The following is a 20,526-nucleotide window of genomic DNA, read 5'->3' as shown; positions in this document are numbered from 1 at the left end:
CGCCTTCGCCATACACACTGTACACAATGGCCATCATCGTCCCCTGTCACAGCTGGATCAAGGCCATTAGAGAACTTGTTGTCAACTCCCTCAGCACCATGACTCCGCCAAAGTCCACGGATGCCAGCCTCCACCGATGGTTCTTCAGCTGTGCCAACACCCTGGCACCCCTCATGAAAAGACCAGGCAAAAAAAGGATGTATGTCGTTACAACGCATTCTTTTTCCACGCATGCCTTTACTCGCAGGTTTTAAAACGCAAGTCGTTACAACGACTTGCGTTGGGGGGCGCTGGATAGTGAATAGTTTAATTTACTATTCCAACTCCAGTCCCCGTGGATAGTAGGGAAGGTTTTGGATAGTAAATTAAACTATTCCCTATCCTTCAGAGCCCTCCAGCGCAAGTCGTTGTAACGACTTGCGTTGTAATTCCTGCGTTGTAAAGATACTGCATGGAAAAAGTTTCGTTGTAAAGGATGTTTACCGCAAAGAACACTACAAGAAGGCCAGCTGGTTCACTCCTGCCCTCCATGAGTCCAGACGCACTTGAAGACATCTCAAGAAGATATGGAGGCACAACAAAACCCCAGAAACTCACACAACTTTCAAATCTGCCATCAACGTACACCACCTCCTCCTGAAATCCACTTAGAAAATGACCCTTCAAGACAGAATCAATGCTAATGCACACAACAACAAGGAACTCTTCACCGTCTGCAAGGAGTTCACCAGGCCCAACAGCGAAACCACAGACGTGCCCCCCTTCCCAAGACCTTTGCAAAAAACTCGGCACCTTCTTCCACCACAAGATAAGGAAGATCTATGACAGCTTTTTGACCCCAGATCTAGCATCGTACACAACCAAGACGCACCCCAACAGACCGTGCTCTGCTGGACCCTGCTCCCAACAGAGGACATGCTCAAACCGTGAAGAGCATCCACTCAGGTGCCCTGAAAGATCCCTGCCTGTACCAGATCTTCCACAGAGCAGCCGCCGTCATCGCTCCCCCAGCTTTGCAGCACCATCAACTGCTCCATCAAAGCCCGCACCATTCCAGATGACTGGAAAATATGCAGAGATCGACCCTTCGTTCAAGAAGCCATCCCCAGACCTTACAGACCTCAAGAACTTCAACCGCTCTCACTCCTCCCCTTCCCAGCCAAGGTAAAAAAAAGACCATCAACGCCCAGCTCTCCAAGTTCATCGAAGTGAACCACGTCCTGGACACCAACCATTCTGGCTTCCGAAGCAAACACAGCACAGAGACAGCACTCCTTGCAGCCAAAAGCGACACCTGCTCCCTCCTCTATGGGGCGAGACCACATCCCTCATTCTTCTAGACTTCTCAGCCTCCTTCGACACCATCTTTCACTGCACCATAATCACAAGACTCCACGACGCCATTCCTCTCAGAACCCACAGAGATCAGCTATCGAGTACCCCAGGGTTCCTCCCTGAGCCCCACCCTATTCAACATCTACATGGCGCCCCTCACAGCCATCGTCAGACACCACAGACTCAACATCATCTCCTACGTCAATGATGCCCAGCTGATCCTCTCCCTCACCAATGAACCAACAACCCCCAGAACTAACTTCCTCAGTGGAATGAAGGCAGTTGCTACCTGGATGAAAGACAGCTGCTCAATCTCAACTCGGGCAAGCCCTAAATACTCATCCTGGGACCAAACCTTTCAGCCTGGGATGACTCCTGGTGGCCTGCCGCTTTGGGATCCCCCACGACCCCAACAGACCGTACACATAACCTCAGCATCATACTGGACTCATCACTCACTATGAACCACCAAATCAACGCAGCTTCCTCAGCCTGCTACCACATGCTCCGCCTCCTTCAAAAGACATTCAGATAAATCTCGACAGAAGCCAGAAAGACATTCACCCATGCACTCTTCACCAGCAGACTCGACTACGGTAATGCACTCTACACTGGAGTTACCAAGAAACAGCACAAGAATCTACGGAACATCCAAAAACTCTGCAATCAGACTGGTCCTCGACATTCTCCTCTGCAGCCACATCATGTAACACCTCCAATGGCTCAACTGTCTCCCAGTTGATAAGAGAGTCATTTTCAAACTTCTCACTCATGCCTACAAAGCTCTACATGATGAAAGACCAGCATACCTGAACCACTGCCTCACATTAAACGTACCTACAAGACAACTCTGATCCTCCCAACTTGCCCTTGTTCCCAGGATCCACAAGAGCAGAATAGGAGGACTGTCATTTTCCTACCTTGCAGCCAAGACCTGGACCACCCTTCCCTTGGCTAGGATACACTTGACTGGAGGAGATGGCCCGACTGGCCATACTGCACTGCAACACATGTCATACCTAGTGCCTGGGCATCTGGTGCAACAATGGGCTTCCTGCAAACAGATGCAGCGTCGACACCAGGCCACTCCTCTGTGTTGGTGGACCGAGAGGCTGGGGGTCACTGATCACCAGGGCAGGTGACAGCGGACACCCTGAACTCCAAACTAGACCCTGTACTCGTGGCTGTGGATAAAATAGGTACCTACCTCAAACAAATGAGTGCTTTCCTTGAGGGCTACATCGACAAAATCACAGTTGACTTCACCTGGAGTGCGCAAATCATCGCAAGTGGACTGTCAAGGTGCACAACATTGAGCAAGAACTGGACAAAGTTCAACCTATTAGCTGAACGCAGCATTGGAAGTACAGCAGTAAAAGCACGTGTAAAGTCACCAGAAAAAAGAGCAGAGGATGTGGAGGGTTGCTCCTAGCAGAACAACATGTGGGTGGTGTGTCTGCACAAGAGAGCAAAAGGAGCGGATGCTGTGGCATATACTGGGACATGGTTGCATGACCTACTGCCAGCAGGTGCACTCTCCCTATTCTTTGTTATGGATGGGGCCCATCGAGTGCTGGTGAGCTGTCCACCACCGGGGATAGGTCCTAGACTCTTTCTCTTCTACCTCCTAGAGGGATCGCTACACTGTCCTGAGAGAGATACACAAGCTGGGGGTGGTGAAAGTGGATAACACCACAGTATTTTTCTTACCTGACCACACCACAGGCTGCAGAGGCAGTTGTTTCTAGTGGTTAAGTGGCGCCTCCAAGAGTTGGGCATCAAATACTCCATCCTTTTCCCAGCAAGGAAGCTAGTGGTCTCAGATAGTAACACGCAAATCTGTGACAGTCTGAACATGTCTAGACCTGCCTGGAATCTATTGGTTGCCAGGTGCTGTGGACAGGAAGTGAAACGTCTCTGCAACAAGCTGTCATTTGCGGAACCAGTTGTAGTGAGACGCGTGGAGTAGCAGTTGCGGCCCCCGCTCCAACTACAAGCCACCCCCAATCTGGAGCAGGGTATACAAGAGAGGCGGAAGGCACTGCATGGACCGGCGATGATGCGCAATTGCACTCAGAGACAGGATCTCAACACTTCTTGTGAACACTCCCCCAGCAAAAACGGCTCCACTGCGATGTGGCTATCCAGTGTGGAGTCTGCGCGGCCCCCGGATGTGACTCTTCAGATGTCAGATGACCTAATTTAAGCTTGACTGGTTGTGCGACTCTCCTTCTTCCACGGTTCCAGACAGCTCTAGAGAATCTCTGGCTTTCCGAGTTTCCCAGTCTTGAGCTTCCTGTTGCTGGCGTTCCAGTCTACTGAGGTCATTACTTAGAGGGGACCAGTCTAGTCATTCACCCAAAGGGAACAGAGGAGTTGTTCAGGTGAGTGATGCATGACAGGGGTGGTGGTCTCCTTGGTGCTCCTAGCAGGAGGTCCATGGCATTGTTGACCTTGCCAATGATATATTATGGGAGTTCTTCTGATGTCCAAGGGAAGGCCCTAGCTTTCCCTCATCATTGTCTGTCAAAATTCCCCCCACCCGGCTCCACAGCGCTTATCCGCATGGGCCACGGCTGTTCTCATTTATGGTAAGTCACGCTAACAGAAGTGCTGCTTGGAAAAATTCAAATTACCACTAGAGAAATGCTGCTAACTTGAGTCAGCTGCAATTTGTAAATATGAAAACAAAGCAGCCGCAAAGTCAAAAAATGTACTCTGCGGTGGCGTTAAGTACTTGTGAATATGCCCCTTAAATTTTTTATTCTTAGAAACAAACTATTGTTATTATTATTTAAACTGCATTATTTAAGGCCTTACTACGAGTTTGGTGGTGCAGGAGTGGGACTGCCCCGCTCCCGCACCACCAAACCGCCTGCCAGATCAGGTGGTTTCTCCTGGTCTGGCGTACGGTTCTTTGGCATTCCCACTTCGGTGCCTATGCACCTCAGTGGGAACATCCAAGGCAGTACCTGCATGGCATGGACTGTTGCAGTCCATGCCGTGTAGGTACTGAGATACAAGCACACAAGGGGGCGCATGTTGTGCCCCATTGAGTGCATACACATGGCGTGAAGCACCAGGGGTCCCTATTGGGCCACATTTGTTTCCTCACTGATATACTTTTCATGGAAGTATGCTTGACGGGGCCACAGCAGCCCGGCCAAGCATACTGAGGCCTCAGGACTGCCTTTGCAATGGTTGTGGTGGTTCCAGGGCGACTCGATCACCCTAGTCATCACCGGGCAATCAGGAGACCACCACCATGAATCTGTACGTCCGTGGACCACCACACTCAAAATAAGAGCCTTAGCCTCCTTCATAGAAGTCTCAGAATATTGCTGCTGACTGATAGTTTGAACCACTAGGGTGTTTTACATGACATAATTGTCTAATGTGACTAATTCCTGAAACTGCCTAGTATTTCAAATGTTGCTTTTAACAAATGCATCAGCTGAAATTTTCAAAGTCAGTCATTGTTTTATGGAACAGGAAGCCTAGATCTAGCACAACATAAGCTTAGAGCAACACAACATAGAATGGATTCACATAGACTGTGATTTTATTTCTATGTCCAGGCAAAAGGATTTGGTTCCAGGCATATATTTGCACTTTTAATTCTCCTCATCAGCTCAGTTTTGGAACAAAGACTAAGATTAGTTTTCCCAATTCAGGTAACGGAAACATTTACTATCTTATAGGAAAAACATGCTAAAGATCCCCTGCGTGAAAATCAATAGACTGTAAATTTGCTGTTGCTCTTTTACTAAAAAGCGGCATTAGTAAACCATTCTAAATACAATCCTGCTAGCACTTACACTTGCCCAGCCCCTCCTCCATCTTCTTGCTGAAAAAAGCGATAAAAATTAATATACCAGGCATAAAGGTCAGCACTTTTAATTTCCCTCCTGAATATTGTCTTGCATCAAATGCAAAACTATTTATCCCAAGTTTTTCAGGCACGCTATAGAATCAAAATAAGCACTCTCTGAATTTCAAGCTGAAGTATCTGTGTCTCATAGCTTCTAGCTCACCACACGAAATCCTTTGTGTCACCATACTCATAGCGGTGAAATGGAAGTCTATTGGCAATTCAAAGCAGTCATGGATAATAAATCATTGACTTGCACTACCTTGGAAGGCATCAGAAACGGTTGGACAATATAGTATATAGGCTTACTCACAAATTAACAACTTAACAATTATAAAGTGTTTAAACAGGGTAGCGTAGGGTGCTTGTAGTAAATGTATGTAGTCCCCCAGATTGTTTCTCGCTTTTGAGTACATAGTATCTGAACTTTTACTGTGAGCGAGTCTCACTATCTAAGACGCACTGAAGGTAAACTCACAGTAATTTGAGAGAGCGCGCTAACCACCAATGTCTGCCATTTAAGATAAAGCAGCTTGTGTGCAGCTAGAGTAAGAGGCTCTGGGCTGGTTACAAGCGAACACCTAAGCCCAAGCATATGCACACGTGGCTGCACTGTGCACATGAGACTACTGTCTTGCGCAACCTGATATCTGCGCACAGGTAGCCTGTCACAGAAGGGACTCTTCAGGGATTGGTGCTGACTTTGTGTGGCACTTATAATGTGAGTGGGAATTCATGTTGTAGGTCAGTAGTCCTTACCAGGGGTCTGTTGGGCCTACATTACATAAATATTGTGGATAAAATCTGCCTTAAAGTAAGTGAGGTACCAATCTAAGGGTAAAATATGCACCAGATTGTACATTTACAGTTTCCAAGTCTCATATACTCTTATGTCACTTTGATTTGTCTTATTTCCCTGGCCCTGGTGTGTTCGCCCTTCTAATCCAAGGTATTTGCCCTGCACCCCAACAGAGGGTTTAAAAGGCCTCCTCACTTTATGGAGCAATTAACAGTGCTTGACCCAGTTCCAGGGAAAGGAAGAGTTAAGAAGGAAATCTGCATTTAATAATTAGCTTGTCACACAGCAAGTGAGCTGGGACAGTCCGAGCCCACTGAGACAAAGGAGGAGAGCCAACACTCTGGATTCAACACAGAAGGAGCGTGCCTTTGAAGTGTTGGTGGTAAGGTATCAGGCAGCTGTGACTTGAAGTTCCCAACTCAGCTTGTTCCAGAATTCTGTGCTAGATGGTTGGGAGAATTCTGGAGGGATGATGTGCTATGCTTGAATTGGCCAGGGTTGCAAGTCCTGTAATTTCCCACCCCACTTAAAAGCCCCTGTGCAAGAGACTGAATGTTGACAAGACCCTGGACCTGTTAGCAACAACAGCCAAAGAATCTCCAGCCAGAAGAAGGAGCTATTTGATGCACTGCAAGTGTGTACTTTGATTCAATCAGATCTCCTGAATTAGCATGGGTTTCTCCAGGGCCAGTAGTTTTGGCTCCTTTATATCTTAAGAAACAGTTAGGGGAATGTGTCTACTTGGGGGACCTTTATGTTTCTAGGAACAGTAGTGTGAATGTACCTGCCTGGGAGGCCCTGGGTGATTGCGCTTGACACTTTGTGGAATGGCCATTTAATTTCTTGAGACAGAGGTATCCATCACAAAGCCAGGTGGCTGTGGAGTCTGGGGGGTGCAACAGGGCCGGTGTTTTGCTGACTGATTATGTAAGAGCTGCGCAAGATGCCCCAGAGCAGGAGAAGAGTAACGGGAACCAGGCAGAGGAAAGGTCTGATAGACAAAGCCAGGAAATACAGCTCCCCATGAAAAGCACATTTAGAGGCCGTGATGCCTGCAGAAAATGCCTTTCATGGCTAGGAGCAAAAGAAGCCCAAATTAGTCCAAATTGTCTCACCCGTTCCAGAAAAACAGGCTTGAGAAGTGTTGCCCATGAAAAGAAAATCAATTACAAGAAAAAGATTATCCTCAGTGTGGGTCAGGGCCTGATGGTCAATCTCTCGTTACATGTTAATTTTATGTTGGGAGACTGTGTTAATGGGGCCCCCTCACTGCACACATTCCTGCCCGTGGGGCCCCCATTTGCACGGGGAATAATGAAATAGATGTTGTTCCCAGGGACCCCACCACCTGGACCGCCATGACAGGCAGGAGGCCGCAAGGAGCAGGACTTGCTCGGTGCTCCCGTGCCCCTTGCCTTTGTCGGGGTTGGTAATTTCCCAATCTAGAACTTCCTGATCATGCTCTGTGCTACAGAAGGAAACCCAAAGCCTGCTCCTGCCAGCTGACAAAAGTGTGGGCGAGGGCAGAGCACAGAGCATGCCAGCTGCTGCCAAGTGCAGGAAGCTTCCTTGAGCCATGGAGACATTGGGACTTCACTTGTGACCCTAACGCCTCCACCTGCACTGCGCTGCGAGAGGCCTCAGGTTTAACAGAAAATCTGCTCATTGATTATGCACTGCTCTGTGAAGGAATACCCCTGCTAATTGGTGTACTGCTTTGCTCATGTGGTTCCCCAAAATGGGCAGGGGCATCACCAATTTACTTTCAAAGTGTTGTTGGGATTGCAGAGTTTGTAGCTGTCCTCTAGACGGTCTAAGTAAAACCTGACCCTACCTCTCACAAGAGATCGATCCTTGACCCCAAGAAAGGTTTTTATTTCTTTCAAGCACCCCCAGAGCTTTTGGTCGGGCTCAGAACTGCTGTGACGTTTTGTGGTTGATACTATTAAAACAGTGACAGTCTAATAGTGGGTTAAAAGAAAACTCTGACACACGTTTTTGAATTCAACTTACTCTATTGACAACAGTGATATTGGTTATTTTTAATAGCCTTCTTGAATTTATTGGTGGTGCTATGCTGAAACATGACATGTGACTGTTTTCTTGTGTGCTGACACCCTGACAAAGCCGAAGGGTGTGACTTATTTCAAATGACAGCCCCTTATATTGTGAAGTAGCATCTGGTAAAGGTAGAGGGTATTGTGATTATGGAGTTCAGGAGAAACAAGGGATGTAACATGATAAGAGTGTGTTACCACAGGTATTTCAATCTGCCTGATGTACATATTTGTAATTTAATGCATAGTGATTAGTAGTGTGTGTGTAATATATAAGTACTTTTTCTTTTTAAAAGAAAAAGGACTGACTGAACAATGATTTATTGAGTGTTGTTGTTACGTAGCAGCAACATTGGGGTTAAATGTTTACACTATCTCCCCTGAGTAGTCCTTGGACTTATCTGTTTCACTACCTTAAGAGAGTCACGTTCTACAATGGGGTATTTTGGTTCCCAATAAAAAATATTTGCACAATTATCACTTCTGATCCTTCGCAACTAATAACCCAATTTCTTACAGGGGCCCTTTATTCAAATCAGGTGAATGTGGTAGTCTGGGTGAATACAAACGTTTCTTGAGAATCATTGCTGTTAATTCTTTAGTATCAATTGAATTAAGTATTTCTTTGTGCTGAAATGAGTGATGAAATCTAGGATGCTACTCTGTATTTTAAACAATGGAAAGTCAACTATAAGAAACCATGTTCCATTGTATTGCAGAATTAAACACAGAGTAAAGTAAAAAATAATATGTATTATTGCTTTATTCTTAACTTTGCTCTGACTAAAAGTATTTTCCTTTACTATTGCAGATTCTTTCAAATACTAAAGCACCATATAATTGCCAACCCCAATTCAATGTTTTCTAAATAACATTCTGATCTGTTGAAGATAAATCACTTAGGACATTAAGGGTGCATTAAGAGTTCAGATAGATAATGGATTAATGTCAAAAAGGCAGGGCAAAGCATCCATCTTTCCACTCGCATCTTCACCTCACTGGTGAAAGATGATTACACATTTTTATTAGCAAAAAGTAAGGTGCATTGCAGTTTTCATACATTGAAGTAGTGCATGAATTTAACAACAAAAAAAACAGTAAATTGCAGTTAAAACAGTTATGATATAGGTTGAGTGGCATATTTATGAAATTGTAATGCAATGCAGCTGAATTAACCCTGCTGTGCGTTACAGAGAAAGGTAGGAATGCACTGCATTTATTACAATATGGCGTATTCATGTCCTCTACCCAGCACCGGCATACAATGGGCTGCCTAGTGCCAAAGCAGGCATTCTTGCACCATGCTGCAAGGGTACCTGCATTGCATGTGCAATTGTTTTTGTACAGGAAGAGGCAACTTCCTACATGAAAACAAGCCTGAGAGGCATATTCCACTTTCTATATGTGCTGAAGAATGCAGCACATATAGAATGAGGATGCAACGAGGAGAAATACAAATATTTCTCTTCCTTGTTACTCCCCTGAGAAGGCATATCTTTTTGGCACATTCCCAGATCCACCAGTGATGGTAAATCTGGGAATGCGTAAAAATTAATGGGAGTTGCCTGAGAATACACACTCAACACTAATGGAATGCCTTCCCGGGGCAGAGTAACGTTATGCAGCGATTTCAGCTTTCAGCTCTTTTGCTTTCCTCTAGATTAATGAAGCTACTCAGGGTCACGCAAGTTGGCCTTGCGCGGCTTCATAAATTGCATTCTGGGCTTGCGTCATGCTTGTACAACGTTTCATGGTGCAAAGTGATCCAACTCCCCTTGTTAACCTCTTTGAGGCTCATGATGAGCTGAGTTCGTCTTGAGGCACAGTGGAGCTGTGCTCATGACGAGCTGAGCTCGTCATAACGGCCGTGGAAGGCCCACGCGGGGCTAATTCCCCTACTGTGCGGGGCGTTCAATTAAGTGGGCGGAGTCATGAGCACATCTCCACTGTGCCTCATGACGAGCTGAGCTCGTCATGAGTACTGCGGCGCCGTGCGCTGCCCCCCTCACCCCCCTGTGCCGTGGGGGAATTAGCCCGCGGCAAAGGGATTAATATGCCCAAGTGTTTTTCAGAGGTAGGCCCTCCCTTCTTCAAAGACCGCCTTAATTGCCAGTAGTTCTTTGTCAAAAAATATGTAATTTCTTCACCCAGTGTCAAGCCGTCAGAATACATGGCAATTGGATGCAACCTCCCCAACTACTGATGATAGTGTGACACAATTCCCTTACATTTATAAATGAAGGTATCCTCTTCCTCATAAATTAGTAACACTATGTTTGTATGCAATAAGACGGAAGCAGCCTACAACAGAACATCTTCTAAGGTTTTGAGTTGAAGTGGGGGGGCTAACATGTCCATCTGACTGAAATCTATTTTTAGCAGATAGCATAGCCCAAAAATGAAGGCTGTAATAGCCCCTATGCTAAGGAATCCAGAAGTTGATAAAGAAGTTAATGTACCTGTTCTCTGCAAACAAATCCGCCCAGCCCTGGCACAACTCAGCAAGGTTCATTTACCTGGGTCTCTTATTTTTGCATTAACCATAGTGTGAGAAGTGATCTGAAAATTATGCAAGAATTCACCATGGGCAAGATGTACATAGGTTTCCATTTGCGATTCGCTATTAGGTAATCGCAGTTACCTATGTACTAATGTTTCTTTGACACATTTAGCGATTCCAATTGGGGTCGGAATTGACCTACTGCATTAAAATTCATGAGACAGGTCGCAATTTGCTACCCATTGGGAATCACTAAAAACACAGGGTGTTGGCCTGCTTCGGACAGCAGACCACCATATCTGTGTTTGCTTTTATATAAAGCAGAGTTTTTTTTTTAAATGCAGCCTTTAAGGAAAACAGAAGGCCTTTCAAAAACAAAAATGGAAAGTTTGTTTTTGATTTTTCTAAAGTGGGCAGTGGTTCGTGGAACCACTGCCTGCTCTTGAAAAATGTTTTCGCATACATTCACAAAAGAGAAGGGGTCTTCTGGGGATCCTTTCCCATTTGAGAATGGGTTACCACCAACATCAAGTTGGTGGTAAAATGCAAATGTTTTGAAACCGCATTTTGATCAGAAAACATTCTCACATACTACTGCGAGTCAATATTCGGAAGGGCGTCCTTAATGTGCCCCTTACTAATACCGAATCACTAGACCATTTTGTGATTCGGTAATAATTAACCGAATAGGAAAATGGGCCTTTGTACATAGAAAAGTGCTTTTTTTCTGGCCACAAATGGCCCACTTCTGAAAATCGGGCAGTTTGCGACATGAAAAAGCTACATACCCCATGTCTCTCCTTAAACTCTCTAAGACAATGCATACCACTGTGCATTTAGAAATTTTTGAAATGTAATTGCTTTTCTTCTACTGCCCATTTTCTTTCCGAAAAAAACTCAAATTGCCCTTAAGCCTCCGCATGTAATGTACAGTGGTATTGGATATGGGGAAACGGAGGCGCCACGCAGGAAAAATCACACAATTATTGGTATTACAATGATAATTCTTGTCACAGTGCTGTAAGGTGAGGCGAACCACCGACCTCTCCAAATATAGAGGCAAAGAAGCCCCCTATCAATATATACAACTAATCCTCAGCACACGTAAGTATATAGCAATAAAGTTGACATTGCATAAAGTAAAGCACAATTTAGATGCAAGTATATGCATTCAGATCTTTTCCTTTAATTTCTGGATGTTCAGACAGCCGACACGTGTTTCGTCGCATACATGGGAATTTGTCCCTGTGACTTTATCAAGGCTATTGTCTTCTTATTATGAATCCTTAATTTGTGGTGATATTTCCAACCCACAAAGGGTTCTGTTTTCCTGCAACGTCCACACAACTTCACCTTCGACTAAGGGATCCCCAGTAAGTCCCAAACCCAAAATCTTCTAAGTGAAGTAATTGAGCAACCACGGACGTCGCTCCCCGTGTAGCCGAGTACGGTGCACGATGCCCTTAAACCTCCCTTGCTGGCATCTGACAAAAATTGTATTGCAGGTGCATGGCTAATGGAGCTCTCATCCTAAACTTCCATGTTAGAAGGTCAACACGATAGGTCCTTGTTTTATATGTGAATATATGGAAAAGAATGTTCACTAGGGGAGTCATTCTTTGAAATGGACCAGTTTCAGTGTCTGAAGTGTACAATAATGGAGTGCTGAAAATATTGTATTGATGTCATCTAACACCCCAATCAAGCAAAGAAATATATCTGCAAAGTTAAGTGAATCTCTATGATAGTTCTGATCTTCAGATTAGGAAGTTACTATGAGGGATCCACATAATTTATGAGAAATTTCACCAACTGAATCTTCACATCAGTGACACATTTAATCCCTTTGGATTTTTCACATCTAATAATTGTTAAAAAAAAATAGACTCATGTACTTGTTATTATGACAGTGAGTAAACTTTGGCGAAAGGAGTGTGGGACTAACCAGTCAATTACTCTGACTCTCTTTCCTTTTGAAACCCAGATGCGCGCTAAAAGGAGCAAACAGAGCTGATCACTGATGTATGGATGGAACTATGCAATAGATATTTCAAAACATTGATCGCTGAAATACTGTACTATCAAAACATTGTGGTGATAAGGTTGAATAAAAACACATTTTGAAATATTTGCATACAACACATCTGTTTGATAGTCTTAAATTGATCAGTAGGCAGAATAAATAGCACCTTCTGTTACTGAAATGAGGTTAGTGAGAACCTCTTGAGGTAATTGCAGGGCATATTTACAAGCCCCTATCCCCACCACTACATCACTTAATTTTTCTTGACGTTATGGTGGCGATAGGGGCTTCACCTTATTCACAAGGTGGGATAAAGCCACTTAACATGGATTAACGCCACCTTTTGAATAAATCACCCTTTCACGCTATACTTAGCGTGAAAGGGGCCGGCAATGGGTGTTGTGGTGGGTGTTGCATGCTGCCCTATATGTACAAGGGTGGTGTAAATATGGGGCAGTGCCAAAAGTAAGACCAAGGAATACCCGATCATTCCCTGGTGCAACAAAAAGAAGTGTATAATTTTTCCTCAGTTTTGCTGTTTACATGTCTGCTGCGTTGCCCAGCACTCATAGAAACAGCAAAATGCATTGATTGTTTATGTGCAGGAAGGGACACCTTCCGGCACATAAACAATCATTCCCCACAACGCAGGCCCCCTTGCATAATGGTGCAAGGGTGCATGTGTTGGCGCTAGACGTCTAAATTAGGACCAGCGCAGGGTGAAACACAAGGCTGCACCATATTCTTGTAAATAGGTGCAGTACTATGTTTTAGAAGTGGCTGAGCATGGCATTAAGCCAAGGAGGCTAATGTTGCACTTCCCTACTTCCTTGTAAATACACCCTGACATTTCTTGTATTACTACATTCAACTATTCCTGAAAAGTCTCTGCGACTGAGAATTGGGCAAGTAGGAGCCCACTCATGTATCTGGATGGGAAACGGTACCCTGTTCTCCTGTACCACCTGCAAAACATAAGCATCTGATTTATCGTTTTTTATTAATGCAGAACATGTAAGTCTTCCACCCAGCTTTATTGAGAAATAAAATGAAATTGAGAAATATTTACCATTATGAGGAACGTCTTCACCTATCTATGAGCAAGCACAACCTCTTCAAATGTTTATAAAAACATTGGGATCGAAAACTTGTTTGATGTGCTTCTATGCCTATTTTCAAGAAAGTGAATGTGACAACTAACACATTTTTCTCCAGAGAAAGTTTCTTGATCTCAGGTCTGTATTCTGTTTTAGCCTCATACATAATTAAGGATTAATAATTTAATAATGATTTATAACAAAAATACATTGGCCTTCCAAAGAAAGGTTCATCTGGGCATTGCTACGCCTGTAGCCTCCTTTCTGAATCCCCCCCCCCCGAGGACTGATAAATAAATTAGATTGCCCAAATCAAATGCTACATGTGTGAACCTTACTATATGACACAATAGAGACACATATCACCCAATAGTTTCTTCTAAAACTTTCAACAAATTGATCATCCATTTTTTGTTTGCACCGAGCTTTGCAATGCTATCAAAACAGTTGTTGGTTTTCCCTAGGCAACTCAAAAAACCTTGTTGGGTGTACCTGGTCGAGCTCATTCTTACCAGATCACATTTCCAAAAGTTGTATCCATGGAATTATGGGTCAAAAAACATTAACCACCCACAGTGAAGGGGGCCACATCAAAGGTCTGTGGTGCTGAATCATGGTAAAATCAAAACAGAGTGAAATGAATCCAGCTAGGATCACCCGAGGACTGGAACAAGAAGGATAATTCCTACCACCTTCAATATATCACCTATGTGGAATAGATCTCTTTGGCCAACTCCACGAGACCCAGTTCAGCTAGATTTTCGGACAGTGTCTACTCCCATCTGATCTTAGTCGCTGTAGTCCCTGTAGCAAAATAATCATGTACATATGAATTAGGTCTTTCCTGTTTTGCCCATTCTCAGCTCAGCTTATTTAGAAAGGATGCATCATGCTTACATTTGTGTGTCTTTTGTATCATTCAGTATAAAAAAAACATGGGCTGCTGAATCTCCAGCTGAATGAAACGTCTCCACAGTCCTAGATTTTATAGAAGCCGAAAAGGCAGTTCAGTTATTACTTTTGCAAAGGACCTATTGATTAACCACTATAGTATCACTCATTGATCTATGAATCTATTTTCCCCTCTGAAGATCTCACAATCCTTGTTGCATAGTTTTCATGAGAATAGCCCCCTGACTCAACCTCCTGAGGAAAGGAGTCCATTAATCTTCCTGGTTCAAGCAAAATGAAGAACTTCAAGCAACTGGAGCAGCCTGATAAAAATCCCTAATTGGGGATGATCAGACCTCATGGGATGGGAAGGCCAGTATCCCCTTAGATAGAGGAGATGACTCACCATCTTACTCATTGTGTCCCTGCCTCAATTAAGACTGCATAGTACAGTACCTCTTCTTGATTGTGGGCCGTGTGAGTCCCACTTCAGGTCCAGTTCTACTGTCTGCACGCGTCCACGTGGATCAGTGCCAAGTACTTTGTGTATGCCACGAGCATGACTCCCATTTCAGTTCCAATTCCACTGTTTGCACGCTTGCACATGGATCTGTACAGAGTTCTTCATAATGGGCCTCATTACTTACACTTCAGTTCCAATAACAATGTCTGCACACTTGCATGTAAACTAATAGAAAATGCTACTCTTGTAGGACGGGATGGTATAGAGCTTGGTTTCTAAATCTGAAGATAGGAGGACATTTCTCACTCACAAATAGCAAATAAACAAGATAAAGCAATGCACACCTTGTTTGGAGACTCCTCCTCTGCAGCTGGCTACTACCAAGCCTGGCATAGATTTCTGCTAGCAAACTTCCAGGTACAAATAACATCAAATGTATACAGAAGAATAAAACTAAAATATTTCTTGAGAATTGGAGCTTCATGAAAACATGACTTAATTGTGAGGAGAGCACCAAATAACAGGAAGGGACATTCTTCGAGACAATGTCCTTATTGGTAATAGTAACTGTTACTGGGAATACAACATTATACTGTGCCTAACAGAGCCCCTGGTCGTTCAATGGACATGCTCTTTTGATGACATGAACAGACATTTTCACAATTGTATTCTAAGCTGGCATGCATGCACCCATACAGCAAATCAATTTAGGTTCCATACAATCACGATTCAATGGCGGTAGATATATCCGAAATGTTCAGAGATACAGAAGGGAGGCATTATGCTTGCAGCACAAACGTATTCCCATATATATATATATATCTATATCTATTGAACCATTATTTAAAAAGCGACTCCAAGGAAAATATTATCGGAGGTGTTTTTGATTAGGAGTCAAGGAGCTCTCATAAAAGTGGGTTAACTTTCTTTATAACCGTATGAATAATTGTGTAATTTATAAAAGGTTTTAAATCATATATTCATAATCTACATTTATAGTAAAAGCTGATGTACCATTTAATGCGGGCTACTTTTTTCATGGAGACAGCCAACCTTTTCAATTCTTAAATATATATGAACACTTCTTTTTTCAAGCAGTCCCAAAGTCTTGTTCTGCAAACGGCAAAAAATCTGTACAATTTGCATCAAACATTCCATTATGTATTACATGTGAAACATAAGCTTCATGAAACGAGCCATTTATTTAAGCTGTATCAAAAGTACTTGTTCAAAATGATCTACTCACATCAAAGCCAGGGGAAAAGTTCAGACATTAATGCAAATGCAATTCTTTAGCAAATGCTAATTTTCCAGCGAAAGACAAGAGGGCTGACCCAAATTAGAGACACACTTCGCATACAGTACAAATGTACTCAGAGTCCTTTTGTATGAACTTTCAGGTATTTTATGTTTGTTTTTCAAAAACTCTTTAATATCTTTGGCAAAAACGACTTACTAAGAAGAAGAGGAATTGATTAATACAAGTTATTTCAGTGTGATGATGCGAGGTGAAAGGAAGCCACCAACCTCCATTGTACATTTTTGATTTCTTAGGCACTGAAGAGACAGAGAAATAGGCAGAAAATTAGGTTTATTGTAGGCACCACAATATCCGGGATTGTCATGTCATCTCATGAAATAATGGTTCCGCCAGATGTAGACCCAAACTTCCTGACACTTTGCAACGTGCTTGCATCACAAACGTGACGCCAACCTGGCACAAAGTGTTGTGTCAGGATCTGCTTTACAACGCAAACCTTGATTTGCTTCTGACATTTGCCTAAAATAAGACACTGAAGTGCTGGGTGCTACTTTGGCCTACTTTGCATTAAAGGGGTTTTTCATAAATAGTACGTGGGCATCACCTTTTGACACAATCGAGCACTGCAACTTAGGCTGGTGCTCTGCAGCAAACTTAGTAAATCTGCCCTGCAGTAGTTACCTGGTCCCGCATTTCATACAGTGCACACTGTCATAGGGGTCGATTAGGATGGCGGACGAACAAAGTCCGTCCGCCATCCTGTCTGGGGCAGGTACCGTCCGCCACAAGGGCGGAGGAACCGTGCCCCCAATTAGGATGCACCCGCCACAGTGGCGGGTGCATCCCGCATTTTTAACATTGCAGCGGATGGTGCATAAAGCACTGGCCGCCGCAATGTGAAAAATGCATGTTGTGCGTTTCACAGCACAACATGACAGGCACTGCGCGGTGCCTGCCATGTTGTGCTGTGAAACGCAGGGGGGTACCATAGGTACCCCCCATGTGCACCCCCACCCCCCCTTCACCCTGGGGGCCCCCAACGGGCCCCCAAAACAGGAACCGTATGCCGTTTCGTGGCGGCATTGCCACGGAAAGGCATTCCCCTCAGGCCATCCTAATATGGCGGGCGGTGTCTGATAGACACCGCCACCATATTAGAGCTTTTCCGCCACGGTCGCAAGCCGACCGCGGCGGAAAAGCGGCGGACTGTCTTCCCGTCTGCCACGGTCCCCCCCGCCATTGTAATATGGCGGGGGGAAAAAAGGTGGCGGACGGGCAAGGATGGCGGACGGATCGCGTGGATGGACAGCCTGCATGGTGGTGGCGATCTGTCCGCCATCCTAATGGACCCCCTTGTTCGAATCGCAGTGAACCTTTTAGCTGGTGCGCCAGGTGCAAACAAGGACAAAGCAATGAACTCACGCTGCTCTGGGGGCAGCCATTTGGTGAACTATAGAGCAGCAGCTTCAAAAACCACTGGGGGAAAGAAAGGGCCCGATTTATATAACGGCAGGTGGCCCACCTCACTGCCATGAGGCTGGAGTATATTATTCCGACTCCATAAAAATACTTGTTGCCACAGGGCTGTGTCAGATGAATGCAGCTCTGTAGCAAACAGTATTCATGTTTTTCTTTACAAAAATAAAAGACCAATACGGTATTTTCTTTATACAAAAAAAATGTATAATGCTGCCCTCGCCGTGGGAGTCCCTGGTAGGGGGAGCATTATAATGATTTTACTGTTTTTACCTAGTGGGAAGAAACAGAAATAATTGACTACATGTCTGCCCCTCTAAATTAGATGCGTGGGCCTGTAGCCATATCTTTGGCAGCCCTTAGTCCCCAGGGCCATCGGAGAAGTTTGGCCAAGGCAAAGACAGAGTAGTCTCCGTTGTGTCCAAATTGGGGTGCGCATTCATATTGGCGGTATGTAAACTCTGTCGCCATTGAGTATGTATATAAATCTGGCCCAAAGTCTTTAATACATGGATCTAAAACCTTTCCCACAGTTGACTTAACAGCTGCATATCATTAAATGTGCTTTCACAAGTGCTTGTGTAATCTCACTGCTTACATAACACCCATGGGGGCTTACAGATTTTTAAGGATGGTGTTTGGACTTATATCAGCAGCTTTAGTGTTTTAAAGAGGTATGGCAAATATTTTAAGTACATTTCCAGAGTACAGTTTTTTTAGAATGATTCATTTGTTTAAACAATGATGTAATGTAATGATAAAAACTGAGATAAATTATTGTCTGTTTTGGGGATTATTGAGTTCTAGTCCAAATTCACAGATAACTTTGTGAAAATATGGGAAGTTTGACAAAAAAGGATGTACAGTGGGTATGGTTGATTGAATGTGAAATAGAATTCAACAGTTTAAATTGGACTGGATAATGCATGATGTTTTCAATCATATGATCCAAGTTATGCATGCTTCATAATGACTGATGCCAATGAAAACGTATTTGGGGCAGTTTTGAATAGTTGATGAGCTGAGCTGTTATGTTATGTTGTAATGATCTGTATAGCCACTATCCACCCAAGAGGGTACCCAGGTGCTTGGGCAGGTGTTTAGGTTTGTGGTCCCTAAGGGGCTTTTAAAAAGAGTCAGGTCTTCAGCTTTTTTCGGAACTCAAGAAGTGAGGCGGAGGCTTTGATGTATTGTGGGAGGTGGTTCCATGTCTTGGGTGCAATGTAGGAGAATGAGAGACCTCCAGTATTGCTTTTATAGATGCAGGGAATGTGTGCAAGTGAGAGCAAGGCAGAGCATAGGTATCTACTGGGTTGGTGAATGTGTATGAGGCTGTTCAGATATTCTAGTCCTGTGTTGTGTATGGCTTTGTATGTGTGTGTGTGAAATCTGAATTGCCTGCTGAATGGGGAGCCAGTGACGTTTTCTGAGGTGCGATGAGATAGGGTGTGGCTTGGGAGGTCAAGTATGTGTCTTGCAGCGGTGTTCTAAATGACCTGGAGTCTGTGTATGAGTTGTTTGGAGATTCTGGCATAGAGAGTGTTGTCATAGTCAACCCTGCTTGCATGATGGCCCATCTGGTGATCTGAGGCAGAAGATTTTTGCAGCATGTGTAGGATGTGGAAGCAGGAGGTGTACACTGCATTGACTTGAGCTATCATGTTGAGCTTGAAGTCTAGGATGATCCTTAGATATCTTGCAGGGTCTGTGGGTGTGGGTGTTGCTCATAGCCCCAACTGCCAATAGGTGGAAGTAATACACTGGCTTTCACTTCAAGTTGTGAAAAAAACACTAGTTTTCCATGTTTGGACCATTAACAAAGTTTTAAAATAGTTCATGTCTCTCCAGAAGTTTCTTTGTAAATTGATGAAGAAACACATAACTTCTTTATCTTCAAACATATGCAAATGAGAGTACAGAGTTGATGTTCAATACATAACAGGTGCACAAAACAAATTTGAGGATTATTTGTCCTGCTTGGTGGAGGAAGTTGAGAAGGTACAGACTGAAAGGCAGTATAAGATTACAAGTGGGGAAGATGTAAAAGGTTGGTAGACTGCACATGGAGTTGTGTGTTTTTATTTCAAGAAGATCAGAAATAGTGTGTGCATCTGATATAACTTAAAAGCTTATCACACTTTCTGGGCATGGCATGTGATAGAAAAGGATATCCCTAATCGATATTTAACAAGCAATGGAGTTCAGTTTTTCAAAGTAATAAATCCAAAATCAGAGTTGAATACATTTTAGAGGGCAGGAACAAATAAAGAGTGAGTGTTAGTATGCAAGTGGAGGAGTAAAACATTGTCACAACAACCTAACAAGAGAAATTATAATGATAAGATGAATTATGTTAGCTCCTAAGATGTGAATTTTGGGGATGATAAAACCAGTGGGAAGGGAACAGTGGTCAACATTCACTAGTCAGTTACAAGAATGTTATCAAACATTTTAAGAATGCTGTGAAAATCCAAAATAAACACATTTGGAATTTGAAATCACTTTACTGAAGTGGAGTTTCAGGAGTGGCTACAAACTGCAGTCAAGGGGAATTGACAATGCCTGTAAGTTTCTGTTGCGATTCAAGATCATAGACAAAAATGCGGATAGGGAGTAGTCCAGAGTATCTGAATGATTTTATCTTACATTTAAAGGTTGTATTTTTTTACGCATATGTAGGTGTAACTCAGTTTACTTCTTAACTTGAAAAATATTGTCAATCGGTTCATTGGTTAGCTTTAATGACTTTCCTA

This window comes from Lissotriton helveticus, chromosome 4_1 (assembly GCF_964261635.1).
Source record: "Lissotriton helveticus chromosome 4_1, aLisHel1.1, whole genome shotgun sequence".
Taxonomy (NCBI): Eukaryota; Metazoa; Chordata; class Amphibia; order Caudata; family Salamandridae; genus Lissotriton; species Lissotriton helveticus.
The sequence above is the reverse complement of the archived record's forward strand: the minus strand, read 5'-3'. Positions refer to the sequence as shown.